This window comes from Canis lupus, chromosome 26, assembly GCF_003254725.2.
Source record: "Canis lupus dingo isolate Sandy chromosome 26, ASM325472v2, whole genome shotgun sequence".
Taxonomy (NCBI): domain Eukaryota; kingdom Metazoa; phylum Chordata; class Mammalia; order Carnivora; family Canidae; genus Canis; species Canis lupus.
The window spans coordinates 13,022,896-13,042,920 of record NC_064268.1 but is presented as its reverse complement, the minus strand read 5'-3'; the positions used below and the strand labels follow the sequence as shown (position 1 = coordinate 13,042,920).

At 45.2% G+C, this 20,025-nt stretch overlaps 1 long non-coding RNA gene across 1 annotated transcript; it reads left to right on the top strand.

Moving 5' to 3' along the window:
* Positions 1-15,842: 15,842 nt before the first annotated feature.
* LOC118352428 (uncharacterized) lies at positions 15,843-19,747 on the top strand. The gene is made up of 3 exons (XR_004809558.2): positions 15,843-16,158; positions 17,012-17,198; positions 18,330-19,747. It is a non-coding gene; the product is annotated as an uncharacterized LOC118352428 (long non-coding RNA).
* Positions 19,748-20,025: the final 278 nt, after the last annotated feature.

Sequence of the window (20,025 nt, the reverse complement as noted above, 5' to 3'; positions counted from 1 at the left end):
TTTAGGGCCACCTTCAGCCCAGGGTGTGATTCTGGAGACCCGGAATCGATTCCTACATCGGGCTCCCTGCATGGAGCCTGCTTCTCCCTCTGCCTGTGTCTCTGCCCCCCTCTCTCTCTCTGTCTGTCATGAATAAATAAATAAAATCTTAAAAAAACTTGTACAAACATATATAATAAATTATAATGTATTATAATTGTATTGTAATATTTATGTATAACATAGAAAATTATATTATTTTTATATTTTATATATTTATAATATAAAATATATTAGCTATTATATATGAGAAGTATCTTTAACATATAGGATATATTATATATGATAGATAACATAAAATTTACCATTTTGACTATTTTTAAGTTGCAATTCAGTGACATGAAGAACATTCACAGTGTTGTGCAGCCGCCACCCCCATTCATCTCCAGAACTTTCCATCATCCCAAACTGAAACTCTTTCTTCACTAAACACATCAAGACCCCACTTTCTTTTCCCCAGCTTCTGGTGACCTCCGATCATTCAATTTTCTGTCTCCATAAATGTGCCTGTTTTAGATCTCTCATTTAAGGGGATTTATACAGTATTCATCCTTTTGTGACGGGCTTCTTTCACTTAGCATCATGTCTTCCAGGTTCATCCCTATTGTAGCAGGACTTGCCTTTTACAGATGAAAAATATTCCATTGTATGGACAGACCACATTTTGTTTATCCATTCATCTGTCAAAGGACACATTTCACCTTTTGGCTACTGTGGATGCTGCTGCTCAGGACGTTGGTGTATGATGGTCCGTTTGGGTCTCTGTCTTCACTTTTGTTGGGCAATACCTGGCAGTGGACTTGTGGCATCGGATGGTGATCACACGTTTCACTCTTTGGGGAACCAGCCAACTATTTTCCCCAGTGGGTGCACCATTTTACACTCCCACTGGCAATGCACGAGGCTTCCCATTTCTCTACATTCTCATCAACGCTTGTTTTATTTTGTTTTGTTTCTGACGGTAGCCATCCTAGTGGGTGTGACGAGGTAGCTGACTTGTGGTTTGGGTTGACCTTTCCCTCTTGACTGATGACGATGAACATGTTTTCATGCATTGATTGGCTATTTGTGTATCTTCTTTGGAGAATTGTCTACCCAAATCTGTTCTGTAAACACTTTAAAAATCAAAGCACAATTTAAATACAGTAGGCTTTTCCAATTTTAGTGAATAGTTTTATGATCTTTCCTTGTGTCCTCCACCTCCAGATGTCCCTTGGCTTGTGGCTATATCTCTGCCTCTGCCTTCACACGGCCTCTTCCTTGATCAAATCTCCTCTTCTTCCTCTTAGGAGGACACTGTCATTGGATTTAGGACCCACCCTAATGCAGGATGACCTCACCTGGATCCTTGCCTTAATCACATCTGCAAAGACCCCATTTCCAAGTAAGGTCATAGTCATAGGCGTTGCCAGTTAAGACTTGGACATATATTTTGGGGGACACAACTCAACCCACTACACAGCTCCATAATCAATGTATAGAACCATCCTGGGACACCTGGATGGCTCAGTGGTTGAGCGTCTGCCTTTGGCTAAGGGCGTGATCCTGGGCTCCTGGGATTGAGTCCCGCATCGGGTTCCCCTCTGCTTCTCCCTCTGCCTATGTTACTGTCTTTCTCTCTGTGTCTCTCATGAATAAATAAATAAAATATTAAAAAAAAAGATATAGAACCATCCTATTAATCCTCCCCAAGTTATTTTTGTTTTTCAATCAAAAAAATAAAAATGGGGCCATAGTGTCCTCACTGTGTTATAACCTGTTTCATCCTTTTGATGATAGATTAAACACCCACCTTTTGCATATCAATGAATTCAGATCAAAGTGATCTCTCATCATTTAAAAGAAATGCATATGATAGGAGTTTATGGATGGACTAGCTCATGTTATCCTGGACTTGAACCCTCAGAGCCCAGCCGAATGCCTAGTGCCTAGTTGTGCTGGGTCCGTGTCTGTCAAGTGGCTACATGAAGGGGTGAGCTTCCAGGGAGCCTCGAGGATGCTGCTGGTGGCTCTGACAGGCCTGGGCTCGCAGCACTTTCACACCGCCTGTCCTTTCTAGGTGCCACTTGCCTCCCTGGTCCCACATCGGACCAAAAGGATTTGCTCCGCTGGCCTTACTCTAGAAACCTCCAGGCATTTTGTGGCCGACTGCTTGGGAGATCAGAGGTGTGTTTTTCCCCACTTTGGCCTCTCCCCCTTTGAGGGTTTTCATTCCAGAGAGGGCTAAGTCAACTCTCTCCAGGTTTTATAAGCTGATAGAACAGGGCTGTCAAATGCTTTTTATGGGAGAAGAAACAGGAAGATGGTTTGTTTTGCAGACAGAGGATTATTGAGTAATTACATTTTTATAGAGCTGTTGTGGGGCAAATCATGGCCCTGCTGTCTCCTTTGATGCCAAAAGGCAGACGGCCCCATAAAGATCAGAACAAGCGAAGGTGAAAGGGGTCAGGGACAGAGCTGCCCTTTCGGGGAATACCCTCCTCTTGCCATGTGTCTTGGTTCGTCATATTCATATCAACCTCTCCTGACTCTTTTCCCAGTGCATAGAGAAAAGGAGAGACAGAGAAAAGGTATTCCCTGGGAGGGCCACCCTGGAGGGCGACATTGCTGTTTATTCTCCTTCTTTTATTGACTCACTCAGTCATTCACCGACCCATTCATTAATTCACTCCTTTATCCATTCATTCATTGAGACACACATTCAAGGGCTTGGGTACTGGCTCAGAGGCCTGAGGTATACTCACATATTTCCCCACCCCCCCACCCCAAGGCTCCATTTATCTGTTCACTGATCACACATAATTGGGAGCCCACAATGTGTCATAGGCTACGGCTATGATGGTGAGCATGACCAGAGCCATGAGAGACATTTGCAACTGATAGTCGCCCCTATATAAAATGTGAGATGGCACAGTGATAAGCACTGGCATGTGCAATTTGGGTAGGGGAGAGGCACAGGAGAGCCCCCAACCAGGCATGCGAGCTTCTCAGAGAAGCCTTCCCTGGTGACTGGGATCTAAAGGGTGAGAAGGAGTTGTCTAGCCAAGGGGTGGTGATGATGAGGATGGTGGGGAGAGAACATTTCAAGCCAAGCGACAAAGCCCTGCCCAGGCTCCATGGAAGGAGAGCTTGTGAAGCTTCCAAAAAAGCAGTGGTGCCCAAGCCAGCCTGGCTCTTGGACAAGCCCCATCCCGGATGTGTTGCCCAGAGCCATGGCCAGGAAATCCCTGTTCAGACCCTGTTTTTGGCTCCATTTCAAAGCCAGCCTCCCTCTGCAGAAACAAAATGTGCCACCGGGCTACCATCTCAGACCCGGCCATCCATTCAGGAAAGCCCTGTAGGCGCAGGCCTGGGAGCCTCAGGCAGGCCGCCAGCACGGTGGCCCGGAGGGGGCCTTTCTTTCTGCCCTGGCAGGTTCCAGAAAGCTGTTCATTGCTACTCCTTTTCCTGCGAGGTTAGGAACCAGGCTGAGGGTCTGGTTTTTTACTGGTCCCATCTGGAGACAAGTGTTTCAAATCAAGTCTTCCCCTTCTCTCGTTTAAAGATGGCGGCCTCTTCTGGAGGCTCCCTGTCCCCCATGCTGGTTTCCGGCTGCGAGACAAGTACCTTCATAAATGACTATTTATTTGGCCTCCCAGCCCTTCTGTGTGTGTTTGGTTTCCTGCTGCAACCTCCAGCCAGAGTCCCGAGGTGTCTTTCTTAAAGGGGTGGAGGAGATGCAGGCCCTTTCTGGTTTTCCTTCTGTTTATTTGCTGTGAGCTGTCAATGCTCCACAAGGCGGCTTCCCCCTGGGGAGGAAAAACCTTTCCAAAGTCCTTCCCTCTTTCTGTCAGCTACAGGCCCTCCCGGGGCCCCCAGAGCCACGGGCTGGGACTGAGGGGGGTGTCCCAGCCCCCGCTGCCTGGACCCCTAGAGTTTGGGGGCTGGAGACTGAGGCAGCGGTGGCTCCGCGATCTTATTTATGTTTTTGAAAGGATCCGTGGGTTGCAGAAATGATGAAATCTTGCCTTCCTGAGTCACGAAGCAGCACTTTTATTGCTCTCCCTTCACAGGTGCAAAACTGAGGCATGGAAAGCTTAAGTAATTTGCTCGGGCCCCAGCGAGGGAGGGGCAGAACCAGGACTGGATCCCAGTCGTCTAGTGCCAGAGCCTGCGGTCAGGCACCACCACCTCCAGGAAGCCTCCCCTGTGCTCTCCCAAGCTGGAGGGGACGCCCTTATGGGTCTAACCTTTCTGCACTTCCATTTTCTCTGAAATGGGAATGATAGAACTATTCTTGCCCTATTTAATGCACAGAGCTGCTGGCAAAACCAAATGAGATAAGCTGCAAAATAAATCATCGTATTAATGAATATTGTTATAAAAACTAGTTCCTATTTATTGTGAGAGCACTCAATGGAAACAAAGTCCTGCTGTGGGCTCTCAGTCACCAAACAACTCCACAGCATAGGTGATGTTATTATCCTATAGGGCCTGGGGCAGAGAAGATGATCAAGAACCTTGGAGTGAATTTGTAAAGATGATTCGGTATGATTCTTTTCTTTTTGCCCCCTGAGGCGTTAGGAGTTCCTTTATCAGTTGCCTCATCTCCAATGGATATTTAGTACCATAAGAATTTGTGAGCCACCCCGTCCGTCCCCCTCCCTCCAGGAAGCAATAAGTTACCTGTCTTCTCTGCTTCCTTCCAGAGGTAGTCTATGCAAATAATGCATGCAAAGAATTCACATAGCCCCAAATATTTGTAATGCAAATAATATCCTTCTATACCCTCTTGCTTATTTCATTTAACAGTATGTCTCAGAGATGATTTCATTAACGATACATAAGGACTACTTTGTTCTTTTCAAGAGTTCCTTGGTATTCTTTCCTATGGCTGGTTCATGATTTTTATCTTTTGCTGTGAGCCAGCGCTGTGCTGTTATTGCGTGGAGGATATTGGTTGGGTAAACATCCAGAAGAGGACCTGCTGTAGTCCCTCCTTATCCACAGTTTCCCTTTCCATGGGTTCAGTTACTCGTGGTCAACCACCGTCTGGAAGCAGGTGATCTTGACAATACATCAGAAGGTCACTAGCGGCTTAGCGCTATGTCACAATGCCTATGACGTTCATGTATCTCATCTTATCATGTAGGGATTTTATCATCTCACATCATCACGAGAAGAAGGGTGAGTACACTACATTAAGATATTTTGAGAGAGGGGTGTCTGGGTGGCTCATTCGGTTAAGCATCCTACTTAGGCTCAGGTCATGATCTCGATCGAGGTCCTGGGACTGAGCCTCCACATTGGCTCCCTGCTCAGTGGGGAGTCTGCTTGTCCCTTTGCCCCTCCTTCCACTCATGTTCTATCCTAAAAAAGATAAATAAATATATATATATATATTTAAAGATTTTCTTTATTTATTCATGAGATAAACAGAGAGAGGCAGAGACACAGGCGGAGGGAGAAGCAGGCTCCATTCAGAGAGCCCAATGTGGGACTTGATCCCGGGTCTCCAGGATCACAACCTGAGCCAAAGGCAGAAGCTCAACCACTGAGCCCCTCAGGTGCCCAATAAAATATTTAAAAAAAAAAATATTTTGAGAGGGAGAGAGCGAGCACATTCATACAACTTTTATTATATTGCTAATAATTGTTCTATTATTAGTTATTGTTGCTAATCTCTTACTGTGCCTAATTTATAAATTAAACTTTATCATAGGTATGTATCTATAGGAAAAAAGTATATGGAGTTCAGTACTACCTGTGGTCTCAGGCACCCACTGGAGGTCTTGGAATGTCTGCCCCACAGATAAAGGGGGAAGGGACTACTATACACATACATTTCAATTTTGGATAAACATTGCCAAATTGCATTTCCTGTGTTGTATCAATTTATATCATACATCAGTAACAAATGAGAGAGCTTGTTTGTCTATAAGCTTAAAATATAGTGCTTTATCAAACTTAAAAAATATCATACCATGAGATCTTGTTATACCTACTGCTTTTGCGATATGCTTATTTTTGACTTAACATTAATTTACAGACATTTTTCTGTTTCAAGAAATATTTTCCAACAAAATAATTTTTAGTTGCTCTACAATATTCCATTGCGTGGACATACCATAGTTTATTCTATTAGGTCTCTATCATCAGATCTTTAGTTTTTTAAGAACTGAAAAAGACTAATCAATTTGACTATTAAAATTAAGAATTTTGCTCATGAACAGACACTTAAAAAGGATAAAATCACATTATAAACTGGGAGAAAATACAATGCCCATAAATAAGAAAGGAGAGTATTATCGAGTGTACGGAAAGAGTTTCTAGAAATCAAGAAGCATAGCTCAACAGCCCAATAGAAAAATGGGCAAAGAAAAAAAAAAAGAAAAATGCGCAAAGTACATGAACAGAGCTTTGAAGTGAGGAAACATTTGTGGCTGATAAAATTATGAAGAGATATTGAGCATCATAAATGATGAGGCAAATCAAGACCGGCCTAGGATACTACTTTCCACTCATTTGTTTGGCAAAAATTAAAAAAGAAAAAAATCTGATAAGCCAAGGCTTAGAAAGGATGTCAAGTGCAAAGGGAATTCAAATTGGTACATCCACTTTGGAAAAAGAGTTTTGTGTTATGTCTTTGTGATGGAAAGTCACACATCCTCTGTCTAGCCATTTTTCTCTTGAATATATATCCAAGAAAAATAAGAACGTACCCAGTGCTGCTGCTTGTAATGACAGCAGGAAACGTACTCAATTCAATGCCCATTGGCGATAGAGTAAATAAAGTGAAGGTATTTTCAAACAAGGAAACACAACACAGAAGCCAAAAACTGTGGTGAACTTAGACACAGTGACACAGTTGGCACCTGCCCTACCTCTGACTGTTCGTTGTGCCCCCGCTGGAGCCCCTTTGTCACCTCTATTGTTGCCTGGGAGACCCCTCGAAGTAGCACCCCTTAGGAGGAGAGCCCAGCCTCGGACTGAGGGGAGTTGGTATATGAACTCCTCAGCTCCCTTGCTGCCTGGGCGAGGTGACTCTGAAGTGTGTGTTGGATACACCCTGCGCTTCCCTGGAGTGAGCAAGCTGCAGCTGCCCACAGGGGTGGTTGGTTGAATAATGCACTTTAAAAAAAAAAATTGAGGCAATATTCACACAACAAACAAGCCATTTTAAAGTGAGTGGTATTTGGGGCATTCGCAGTGTTGTCCAACACTACCTCTTTCTAGTCCCAAAACATTTTCATTATTCCCAAGGGATATCCATATGCATTAAGCTGTGGCACCCCAGATGATCAGATTTTATTAGCTGTCTCCCCTTCCACTGCGGTCTGAATGCTTGTGTACCTTCCCAAGTTCATATGTTGAAACCTAACCACTCCCCCCACCCCTTCACATCCCCACCCCTGGCTGCTCCAAGGTGATGGTATTAGAAGGTGGGAACTTTGGGAGGTGATGAGGTCTTGGGGTGGGGGCAAGGCTCTCATGGATGGGATTGGTGTCCTTCCTCACCAGGAAGAAGCCAGACCACTTTGATCTTGGACTTCACAGTCTGTAGAACTGTGAGACGCGGGACACCAGGGTGGCTAAGCAGTTGAGTGTCTACCTTCGGCTCAGGACATGATCCCAAGATCCTAGGATCGAGTCCCACATCGAGCTCCTCGCAGGGAGCCTGCTTCTCCCTCTGCCTATATCTCTGCCTCTGTCTCTGTGTCTCTCATGAATAAATAAATAAAATCTTAAAAAAAAAAAGAACTGTGAGAAACACATTTCTGTTGTGTATGAAATATGTAATTATTATATATGTGGGTAAATATTTTTTACATATACATGATGATACATGATTATATATTTTTCTGCCTACAAAAACATTTGTAAAGAACTTACCCAATGTTGTTAATGGCGTTTTGTCTATGTGATGGATTATGAAGTGCCCCTTTTCTCATTTATGTATATCTATATGGATTGAATATTTTTAGCTAGTAAAACCAATACAGAGCCAAAAATTCTGTATTACTTAAATCTCTGCAGTGGTGGCAATTTCTCTTACTTGTGTCACTGTGCTAGATTCTGCAAGTGTATCCCTGACCATTCTCTCCTCGGTCCAGAGGAGTGAGTGAACCCACATCATCCTTTAAATCATGTTGCTTTCATTCCACTGAATCCTCCTTTGATCACCAATGACTCTTCCTCCCCATCTTAAAAGCCCTTTGAAAAAGCATGTTTGCTTTCTGCTGGCTTCTTTTTCTACTCTCTTGGCCAAGTCTAGGTCCTTTGGTCTATAGTTGCTGTCTCTTTCTTTCTTTTTTAAAAGACCAATTGCTGTGAAGTACGATGTTCATCGTGATATAGATGAATGCCAAAGGCATGGTCGACCAGTGTGTAATTGGATGACAGGGTCATGGGAGATGGTGCACGGTGAGAAATTTTCTGTCTCTGACATTAGAAAACCTGGAGATGTAGCGATTGTAGAAAATTGGAAGCATGAGTGGCAACCAGAGAACAAAAGGAAAATAAATCTTGGCTTGGGCCATGTGGCTGTTCTTCCTCACCTGGAGCGTCCTGCCTGGAGTGATTTCTTTACATGTCTCTTGGCACATGGTTACTCTTCTGGCTTGACTTTGAAACAGGTTTAATGGTAAGGAAATGAGACACAATTGTGTGTCTTTTTTTCCCCTATTATTCTGGTAAAATATATATAACATAAAATTTAACGTTTTAATGGTCTTGAGTATATAGTTTGGTAGCATTGAGTATATTCACAATGTGCAACCACCAACACCATCCACCTCCAGAACTTTCCCATCATCCCAAACTGAAATTCTATTCCCCTTAAACACCGACTTCTTGGTTTTCCCTCCCCCAGCCCCTGGCAACCACCACTACCCGCTGTCTCCATAAATTTGACTATTCTGGGTCATGTAAGTGCCATCATGCAGTATTTGTCCTTTTGTATTTGGCTTAGTTCACTTAGTATAACGTCTTCAAGGTATATCCACACTGTAGCATATATTAAAATTTCTGTACTTTTTAGAAAGGTTAGTGAATATTTCATTGTATGTAGATACCACATTTGGTTTATCTGGGCATCTGCTGATGAGCATTTGGGTTCTTTCCACCTTGGGGCTGTCACGAATAATGTTGCTAGAAACACGGATGTACATACATCTGTTTGAGTCCCTGCTTTCCATTCCTTTGGGCATCTATCCACAAGTGGAATGGCTGGATCAGATGATAGTTCTATGTTCAATTTCATGAGAAGCCATCACACCGCTTCCCACAGTGGCTGCACCATCATCCAGTCTCACCAGTGACAAAGCAGGAGGGCTCCAGTTTCTCTACGTCTTTACCAACACTTGTTATTTTTTCTTTTCCTTTATTTTTTTAATTTAAAAAACTTTTGATAGTAGCCATCCTAATGGGCATGATGTGGTATCTCCTTGTGGTTTGGGTTTGTATCACTTTTGTGTTGAATGCAGTCTGGGAATCTTTCTTCCTGAGGGTGTGGTTCTAGGCATCTTTTTCAGAACTCGGGAACGTGAAAATTGAGTTACAGATAAAATGTACTTTTTTAGGACTTTCCATCACAGACTGATAGGTATGCAAATTTCTTGCCTCGTTTAGGAAATTCTTTTCTCTCTACTTTAAATCGTACAAAATTTTTTTGAAAGCCTCTTCTTTTTCTTGATTTCTTTTTTTTTTGGTGTAAAAGTTGGAATAGAAAGTACTTTTTCTGTGTGTGCAAAGAATAAAAGAAATATATATCTCTGATTTCCTGATGTTGTCTTTCTTTGAAAAATTTTCCCAGTCCAGCTTCTGACACCTGTTTAATTGTACTAGGAGGACTGATTAGAAGCAGTTGTAAATTCTCAGTCTGTTTAGCACAGTTGACCTTTGAACATCATAGGAGTTAGGGGTGCCCACATTCTGCACTATCAAAAATCTGCATTTCACTTTTGACTCCCCCCATCAAGTATAACTACTAATAGCCTACTAGTGATTAAAAGCCTTACCAATAATAAAAACAATTAACACATATTTTGTATCTTATGGGTAGTATATGCTATATTCTTACAGTAAAGTAAGCCAGAGAAAAGAAAATGTTATTTAGAAAATCATAAGGAAGAGAAAACACATTTATAGTCTTGTGCTGTATTTACTGGAAAAAGAATCTGTGTACAAGTGAACCCATGTAGTTTAAACCTATGTTGTTCCAGGGCCAACTATAATTCTTTAAAACGTGCCCACTCACCACACCACTGTAACATGGTCTTGCCAAAAATAAACCATCTTCGAATTAATTAAGTCTCTAAATTCAACTGTAATTTGCAGGAAATATGGAGGACAGTGCTACATGTTAAAATGGCACCATGAGGGAACACCTGCAAAATTGATTTTGCATATTCCCCAGAACAAACAACCTGTGCCGGGCAGAACAACGGCTCCAGAATATTTCTACATCCAAATCTCTGGAACTTGTGAATATAGTAAGTAACCTGGCAAGAGAGAATAAGAGAGCAGGTGAGATTAAGGTTGCTAAGCAGCTGACCTTGAGATGGGGGAGATTCTCCTGGGTTACCTGGGTGGGTTCAGTGTCATAAGTGAAAGAGGGCGGGAGAATCCATTTCAGTGATGTGATGTACGAAAGAGTTGACAGGCCATCGCTGGCTTTGAAGATGAGGAAGAAGGTCGTGAGCCAAGTGACCGCCATGAGCTTGGAAAAGGCAAGCAAACAGATTCTCCCCTAGACCTTCCAGAAGGAGCACAGCCCTGGGAACAATCTTGATCTTAACCCATTGAGACCCGAGCCAGATATCTGGTCTCTGAACTGTAAGCTACTGCATTTGTGTTGTTTTAAGGCAATATTTGTGGTCATTTGTTTACAGCAAATGACTTGTGTACTTCAACAACAAAAAAAGCATGTTAGGAATGGAGACTGTAGGGGCGCCTGGGTGGCTCAGTCAAGATCCCAGGGTCCTGGGATTGAGCCCCACATTGGGCTCCCTGCTCAGTGGGAGTCTGCTTCTCCCTCTGTTTCTGTTCCTCTCCCTGGCTCATGTGCGCTCTCTCTCTCTCTCTCTCTCTCGCTCTTGCTCTCGCTCTTAAATAAATAAATAAATAAATAAATAAATAAATAAATAAAATCTTTTTTAAAAAATGGAGTCTGTAGCTAGCACAGTGCCTCCCCATGACGGTGGCCCTGGAGATCAGCCGTAGGCATACCAATGGCTTCCTGTGTCCTGCCTCTGCTTGAGGGTCCCCTCTACCTGCCTAGAAGGTAGGTGGGAAGCGCTGGGGTGTTAATGGCCAGGAACAACCTTCGATGTAGAGGGGACATGGGAGGCGGTGGGCGGAAGCTCCCATTGTTACCATCGGGTGGGCAGTTCTGAAGTGTGTGCTACAGTGTCTTGGAGGTCCCCTAGGGTACCAAGTCCAGCTGCCCAAATGGCTACGGTTTATTAATGTGCACTTTACTGGCTCCTGTACCTTCTTTGGGTTATTTTTGTGCTACCTCACCATGCTTACTGGGGTCACCTCCAAAATCAATTGTTTGTACCCAAATCTTTGTCTCTGGGTCTGCTTTTCCAGGAACTCATACAAGCACAGAGGGTAACCCAGAGATTGAGAGAGATTTAAGAGACACATCAGCCTATCACAGTCTATGCCTTGAATTACCTGGACCTTATCTGGATCCTGATTCAATACACGTTTAAAAGTCCTGAAAACAAAACAAAAGAAAAAGCAAAACCCCAACAATGCCATGAATGACATATATGAGATAAGCAGAAATCTGAACACCAGGTTGGACATTTGAAATTATTAAGAAATTATTGTTAAGTTGTTAAATTTGAGGATGTGATAATGGTGCTTTGGTTATATTAAAGTAAGAAGTTCTTACCATTTAGAGATACGTTTTGGAATAATTGTGAGTGAATTGATAGTGCGTCTGACATTTAGGATTTGCTTCAAGATAATGCAAGAGATGAAGAAAAGAGAAGGTGTGTGTATGTAGAGCAGGAATAGCTCTGAGCCGATAACCATCGAAGCTAGGAGATGCACAGAGGGGGCTCCTTTCACTACTGACTTTGCCTACTTTGATAGATGCTAGAAATTTCCAGAATTACAAAACGCCCACTCAAATTAGGTTAGAGTTAATTGTTGAGCAATTGTGACTAAAGGCATGGGCTTCGGGATCACATCAGCCTGGGTGAGTCTGACCCTCACTGATTCAGATGGTCGATTCTATGTGGGGCTAAGACAAGGGAGGTGGGGTGGAGAGAGAAATCGGGAGGGAGGTAATACAGGCAAAGAAAGTGCTTCATGAGTAAAGACACAGAAGTGACAACAGATGGGAAGAACAAGGCATGAGGCAGGGAGACTGGATTTGAGTCTGAGTCAAAGTCATGCATAATTAATAAATATAGATAATTTAAATATATGTGATATATATAATTTATATACAAATCTATAACTTAAAACTATAAATTCTAATTATATTTATAAATATGTATATAAATAGATTATTTAAATGTAAATGTATATTACGTGTTATTTATATATTTATCATTAAATACAATAAAATAATTAAATATAGAGAAACAGAGAGAGAGAGAACGGAACAGTGAAAGAGATTTTAAGGAATTGGCTCATGTGGTCTTGGGCACTGATGATTCAGTTTTTAGGGCAGGCCAGCAGGCTGGCTGGAGATGCAAGGAAGAGTTGCTCTTGCAGCTCAAGTCTGAAGGTAGCCTGGAGCCTAATTTCTCCTCCCTGGAGAGGGACCTCATTCTTTTATTTATTTTTTTAAAGGACTTCACCTGATTGGGTGAGGCCCACCCACATTATGGCGATTAATCTACTTTAATCAGTCTACTGATTTATTTTATTTATTTATTTATTTTTTATTTTTTTTAGTCTACTGATTTAAATGTCAATCTCATCACAATGACATCTAGACTGATGTTTGACCGAATGTCTGGGTACCACGACGTCACCAAGTTGATACGTAAAATTAACCTCCACGGGGCCATGTTGTGCTCCAGACAAGATGTGCTAAGAGTTGTAACCAAGGCATGGGCAGTGAAAATGTAGAGGTGGGGGCAGATGCGAGCACTGCTGAGGTAGTAGAATTGACAGCACTGGGTGGGGGATGGATGAGTAGACTCCGTTTCTAGTATGGGTTTTGGGGGAGATTGTGGTGATATTTAGCAAGATGGGAAGAAAGATGAGTCTAGGTTACTCCCAGGCTATTTCAGAGCAGCTGCTGTGTTCCTGGCACTGTGCTGGGTTCTTGGGATACGCAGCTCTGGAGGTCAGAAACGGGCTCACTGCACTGAAATCAAGGTGCCAGCAGGACCGTGTTCCTTCTGGAGATTCCAGGGGACAATCCGTTTCCTTGCCTATTCCAGCTTCTTGAGGCTGCACGACCCCCTTTTGCTTTCAAAGCAGCAATGGCTGGTGGGGTCTTTTTCACATCATATGACTCTGACACTGCCTCTCCTCCCTCCTTCCCTCTCCTCCCCCCACTGATTACATTGGGCCCACCCAGATAAACCAGGATAATCTCCCTACCTTACGCTCAGCTGAGCAGCAAGCTGAATTCCATCGGCTACCAGGAGTCCTCCTTGCATGTAACATAACATATTCATAGGTTCTGGGGCTTAGGATGTGGACATCTTTAGGGGTGCCTACCATACTCTCCAGTTTTCTTGTTGTTGCAATAAAATCTGCAGTTATGATGTGTGCGGTAGGAAGAGAAAAGGAGGGAAGAAGGAAGGACCCACAGTGTGTAGGAAGAAATTTCCTCCATAGATCATACCAGAATGGTGAGAGTCGTTGCCTAAAGCATCCACCTTGACCTGAAGGTTCCATTTCACTCTGGCTTCCCAAACCTGAGAATGGATCGTCCTTGGAATGTACTGGATATGTATGAATCAGTGTCTGGGGGTTATTTTCCCACTTGGTCCATCAGCTGCTGATGGATGAGCTTGGTTCCTCTTCCAGGGGAGATGCTGGGATGATGCTCATGTGATGGTGGTGCAGGGGGGTGAGGGCTCCCTTCCCCCCACTACCCTCCTTAGTGAAACGGAGCCCAACCTGTGCCTGATTTGCAGCTCCTTTCCTTGACTCTCTCTTGCTCGTCTTCTCTTTTCAAAACTCAGAAAAGAGAAAGAAGAGCATATCAGGGTGTGTGGTGGTAGGTGGTTAATTAAGGACACAGGTTTCAGATAAAGTAACAGCGGAGCTCCCAGCCCCACTGCGCCACTCAAGAGCTGTGTGACCTTAGCAGGTCACCTACCTCCAGCCCCACCTCCTCGTCTGTAGTTTGGGTGTGGCACCCACCAGTTGCTTGGATTGGAAGAGGTAGCCGTTTGCAAAGCCCTATGCGCATATAGTAGGTGCTCAATAAATTCTCATTCTTCTTACTGTTGTGTTATTGAAATTACCTACTTCACAGCCCAGCTTAAAATTTACCTCCTCAATGGGGAATGCTTTCCTGGGACCCTATTTCTTTTTTTTTTTTTTTTTCTATTTTATTTTTTTTTATTTATTTATGATAGTCACACAGAGAGAGAGAGAGAGAGGCAGAGACATAGGCAGAAGGAGAAGCAGGCTCCATGCACCGGGAGCCCGACGTGGGATTCGATCCCGGGTCTCCAGGATCGCGCCCTGGGCCAAAGGCAGGCGCCAAACCACTGCGCCACCCAGGGATCCCCTGGGACCCTATTTCTGACCACAACTGGACTCCGCATTGTCCTAGAACAGTCAGTCTGTGCTCCATTGTTGCAGCCTGGAGGACATTTCTGACTTGGCAAGTTCCTGGGCAGCAGGGACCGAGCTTGCTGATGTAGGTCTAGGACTTGCACCCGGCAGGTGTTGGGCAAAGTCCTGGAGAGAATTCGTGGCCAGCTGCATGGCTTGTGAGCCTGGCTCACCAGAAGTCTCTTTCTCATGTTTTCCACATTATAAGAGTGAGAGATGATGGAAACAGGGCTTTGGGCCCCTCAGCCCTTTAATCGGGAGACTCCCACTTTGTCTGAAGCACCCCAGGTATATTTAGCATTACCCCAATTAATACCCAGCTACCAGAATAACCTCTAAACATAACCCTGGCCATCTCACTCCCTTGCCCCGAGGCTCCTCTACACCCATAGGATAACCTCAAGCTCATTAACCCTGACACGCAGGGTCCTCCCTGACCAGTCACCCAGCCAGTGTCACCTCTCCCTCTTCCCACCTCTCTTCTTCTCCCAGAAGTCTTGGTTTCCTTGAATGCACCATTTCCTCACTCACCTCTGGAAGCTCTCTGGCTGAAGCTCCCTGCCTTTTGCACTGTTCCCTCCCAGTCTTTGGCCAACTCCAATCACTTTTAAGCTTCAACCTAAACCTCACCTCCTCCTGGACGCCTTCCATGATACCTTCATGCTAGGTGCTCCTGCTCTGCCCTCCAGATGGCCCTGAGCGCTCTCTTTCCCAGAGCTCACTGCATCTCATGACAACAGCCTCATCCTTGTCTGTCTCCCAGGGACCCAGGTGGCTCCTGCAGGTGGAGACTGGGTCTCTTTCATTTGCTGCTGTGGCCTGCGGTAGTTTCTTGGGACTGCTATAACAAAACACCACAAAAACCAGGTGGCCTAGAGCAACAGAAATGCATTCTCTCACGGTTCAAGAGGCCAGACGTCTAAAACCAGGGTGTCAGCAGGGCTGGTTCTTCTCGCCAGCTCCAGGGAGACTCTGTTCCGGGCCCTCCCCCAGCTCCTGGCGTTGCCTCGATCCTTGGCATTTCTCGGCTTGTGGCTGCATCACCCCGATCGTGGCCTCTGTCATCACATGGCCCCTTTCCCTGCCTGTCCCCTCCTCTTCTTATAAAGACGCCCCGGCCTCCCAAACCCAGTAGATTCCAATTTAACTCGGTTAGGTTACATCTGCAAAGACCCTACTTCCAAACAAGGTTATGTTCACTGGTGCCAGCGCTGAGGATTTGGGCTTATCCTTCTGGGTGACAAAATGCAACCCAGGACAGTGCCTCCCACATCTACTCATCGTGCGTCTTTGATGAACCAATGACGGCAGAGAGAAAGGTGCGCGACCAGGACTCCCAGTTTCTGCAGGAAAAGCCCACCCTCGGTGTTGGTAGGTGAAAGGCTCAGGCTCACAGCCTCCCCCTCTGCACCGGGTGCTGCTCGGGGAGCAGGGGGCCTTGGTGGCCGGCGGGGACCCTGGGCAGCAGCCCCCGCCCCCACCGGCCGGCCGCGCTGCGGTGGGGCCCGGGGCACCGCTTTATGAGTTGTGATCCACTGTGGTTAATTCCCTTAATCTAGACTTGCTCGTCCACAAAGCCCAGGCCTCACGTATTGGATTTCCCTGATCAAAGGGCAGCGTGCGGGGGGCGGCGCGGGGGGGCTGGCGAGGCTCGTAAACGGCGGCCTGCGGGGATGGGCCGGTCGATGGCCCGGCGGCCCGTGAAATACGACTGGCTGCTTCTGGCTGCTTCTGGGATTTACGGCTGGGCCTGCGTCCGCGCTGCTTAATGCATTGACCTTTGCCATCTAGCAATTCGGGAACTGGCGCTGGTGGGGCCGGGAGCTAATTCCGTGGATTAAAGCAGAAGGAGCCCCCAGTGCCTGGAAGTGTAAGGGACACTTGAAGCTCCAGCCAAATGTCCCTGGCCATCCCCCTCGCCCAGGCTGAGCGGGCTTGGGCTCTTCTCCTGCACCCCCCCACCCTCCCACCCAAAGAGAGGGAAGAAGTGCCTTTGGCCAGACACAGTTTCCCTGCCTCCTCTGGCCTCTAGTTACTTAACTACTCCCTCTTCTGAGCTCCACGGTGCGGCCCATCTGTTTCTTCCCCCTGGGATGCTCTTCCTTCTGCACCCTTGCCTTGGATGTCTCATCTCCTCCGGGGAGCCTTCCTGACCCCCAAATCTTGCTAATGTCCTTGCCGTGACCCTGAGGTGGCCTCGAAATTGTCATTGTGATTTTTCTAGGCTTGCCACCCAACAGACTGTAAGTTGCTTAAAGGCAGGAGGTGGATTGTTGCCCAAATCACCCAGACACAGAGCCAGGGCCGTGGCCCACACTTGATGGATACTTATCGCGTGAACGAATCAAGAGAAGCCCAGTGACAACGGAGGGTGCAGCTGACAGTTTCTGGTGATGCTATAATTGCATTTGGTATGTTGAGTCTTTTGACCAACCTTCCTCTGTCTGTGACTTGGTTTCCTCTCGAGTAAGTTGGGAATAAGGAGAGTGCTAAGCACACAGTGCTGTCATCAGTGCATTCATTCAACAAACGTTTGTTGAGGGCTTACAGTGTGCAGGCGCTGATCTAGGCGCTGGGGGCGTAGCAGTGAGCAAAACAAAGATCACTGCCCTGGTGGGTTGGTGACATCCTTGGAGGGGGAGGGATCATAGAGGAGCTGGTCAAGGAGAAAAAATACCAGAAGTGGGATATGAAGTGTTAGGATAAGGGTGGGTTGGAATTTTGGAAGTACTAGGAAGAGAGACAAGCAGCTTTCTGGGGGAGAGCACTGGAGACAGGGGAGCAGCCAGTGCAAAGGTCCTGGGGCAGGAGTCTGCCTCCTGTGCTTGTGGAAGAGCATGGAGGCTGGTAGAATGTAAAGGAGTGAATGAGCTGGGAGGAGGGAAGGAATGAAGGCAGAGGGGTAACTGAGGCTAAAATGAGTTAATGCATATGAATCAGCACAGTGATGAACATTACCTCAGTCCATTCACACTAGAGAGTTCTTTGCAACTGTTAAAAGCAACAAGGTGGATTTGCATGGGCTGAAATAGGTAGGTCTCCAAGGCATGTTTTTAAATGGGAAAACACATTTTAGAAATACATACATATATATTAAAAATATTGTATTTCATAGTATTTAAAAAATTAAATGAGGGGCACCTGGGTGGCTCAGTTGGTAAGCATCTGCCTTCAGCTCAGGTCATGATCCTGGAATTCTGGGATCAAGCCCCACATCGGGCTCCCTGCTCAGCGAGGAGTCTGCTTCTCCCTCTCCCTCTGCCCCTTCCCCTGCTCATGCTCTCTCTCTGTCTCAAATGAAAACATAAAATCTTTAAAAAATTAAATTAGTGCATCTATGCATGCAGTATAAATGCACAAGAGAACATCTGGAAAGATACGTACTAAAATATTAATGGTTTCCACATCCGGAGAGGAGATAGGACTGGGGATGGAAAGGGTATCCTGAACTATTTCACTTTTTATGCATCTTTGCATTGGGTAAGGTTTTTACAACCACCACATTCTTGGATGTTGCTTGAGTGATACATTTATTTTTGAAGGTTTCAATACTCCTTTGTGGAAGAGCACAAGGTGGTCCAAAGGGCCCAGTGACCCACCTACCTACCCTGGAATTCCAACGATGTGTGCATTTCATGGGGAGCTAGCCAGAGTCATGGGATCATGAATCAGGGCCCTTGGAACTCTTCAGAAGTACCAGAGTGCTTGGTAAGCGCTGGTGTTGTGCTATTTGGGTTTATAAATCCTGACTTCTGGTAAGTCTTAATAAGCCATGCAGCAGCTCCTGGACAGAGTTCTTAGTTGAAAAGTACAGACCAAAAACCTATGGCATTTCACATCTTTTGCCCATGAGAACCAAACAGAGACTGGAATTTTGTGATTAATTCAAGGTCCACCAGAAACCTAGGGGGACTGGTTCTCTGGGAGCCAGCAATGTTTATTTCAGGGAAAGCTGTGCTTACAGATTTGGGCAAGGTTATCCTAGGGAATCAGGCCAGAAAAGAGCACGTCAGCATGGTAGGATGTAGAGAGCTCAATACCCTATAAAGCTTGAGGCTCGTGTTTCATCTTTGGGGAGGGCTTGGGGTGTTCTCTTTGGTAGTTTCCTAGTGTTGGCCCCAACTTTCTCTTGCTAGAAGCCTCCAGAGTGGAAAGACAGGGCCTAACCTCAGCCCCAGGGTTGGACCCTGACTGGCTCAAGTCACATTAACTAGCCCCATTCCTCTTAGGAGTGATTGTATCAGGTTGAGTGTGTATCTAAAACTGTCAGATCTGAGCTAGAACCTCTTGTGACTGCAAGAATGCCCAGCCTTCGGATGAAGGGGACACTAGGTAAGGCAGAGTCAGAGAAGGAAAGAGACTGGATCCTGATGACAACACTGAACACCTAGATCAAGCTGCTCCTGAATCTTTCCTTTCTGCTATGTGTGTGATTTTTTAAAATAGAGGCTGACAGTGAGGTAGGAAACCATGAAAAGATATGCAGAAAACATCAGGATATTGCTAAGCGATTAAGCAAATGTGAAAAGGCTGGATACTGTATGAGTCCAACTATTTGTCATTTTAGAAAAGGCAAAGCTATGAAGACAGTAAAAGGACCAGTCATTGACAGGAGGCAGAGGGAAGCAGTAGCAGAGCACAGAGGATTTTCAGGGCCCTGAAACTATCTGCATGACACTGTAGTGGTGGATACACCTCATTATATATTTGTTAAAGCCTGTAGGATATACGCTGCCAAGTATGAGCCCTAATACAAACTACCGGCTTTTATTAATATCAGTTCATCACTTGCAACAAATGTACTGCACTAATGCAAGAGGTTAATAACAGAGTAAACCGAGGTGGGGTGTATGGGGGGGGGGGCATGGGTACGCGTGGCATGGAGAACTCTGTACTTCCTGCACAACTTCTCTGGAAATCTCAAATAAAATAAAGATTATTACCAAAAAATAATAATAATAAAAAAGGCAGGAGCTGTGTTTGCTGTGTTTTTTGAAAATGTTGTTGATTACAGGTAGGACCTTTTTGGGAGTTGGTGACAGCCACACCCTCCAGAATGGGATGGAGCCCACTGTCTGCATAGCTAGGCACTAGAGTCATGATCTGCAAGGTCTATAGGTTTTGATCCTACACTGCTCTTGGTAAGATTGCCAGTGCCTGTATACCTATTTAGGTGCGACTGCGTACATGAACAACAGTGTTCATTTATTAGGTTCTGTCCTCATATCCCTCTAATAG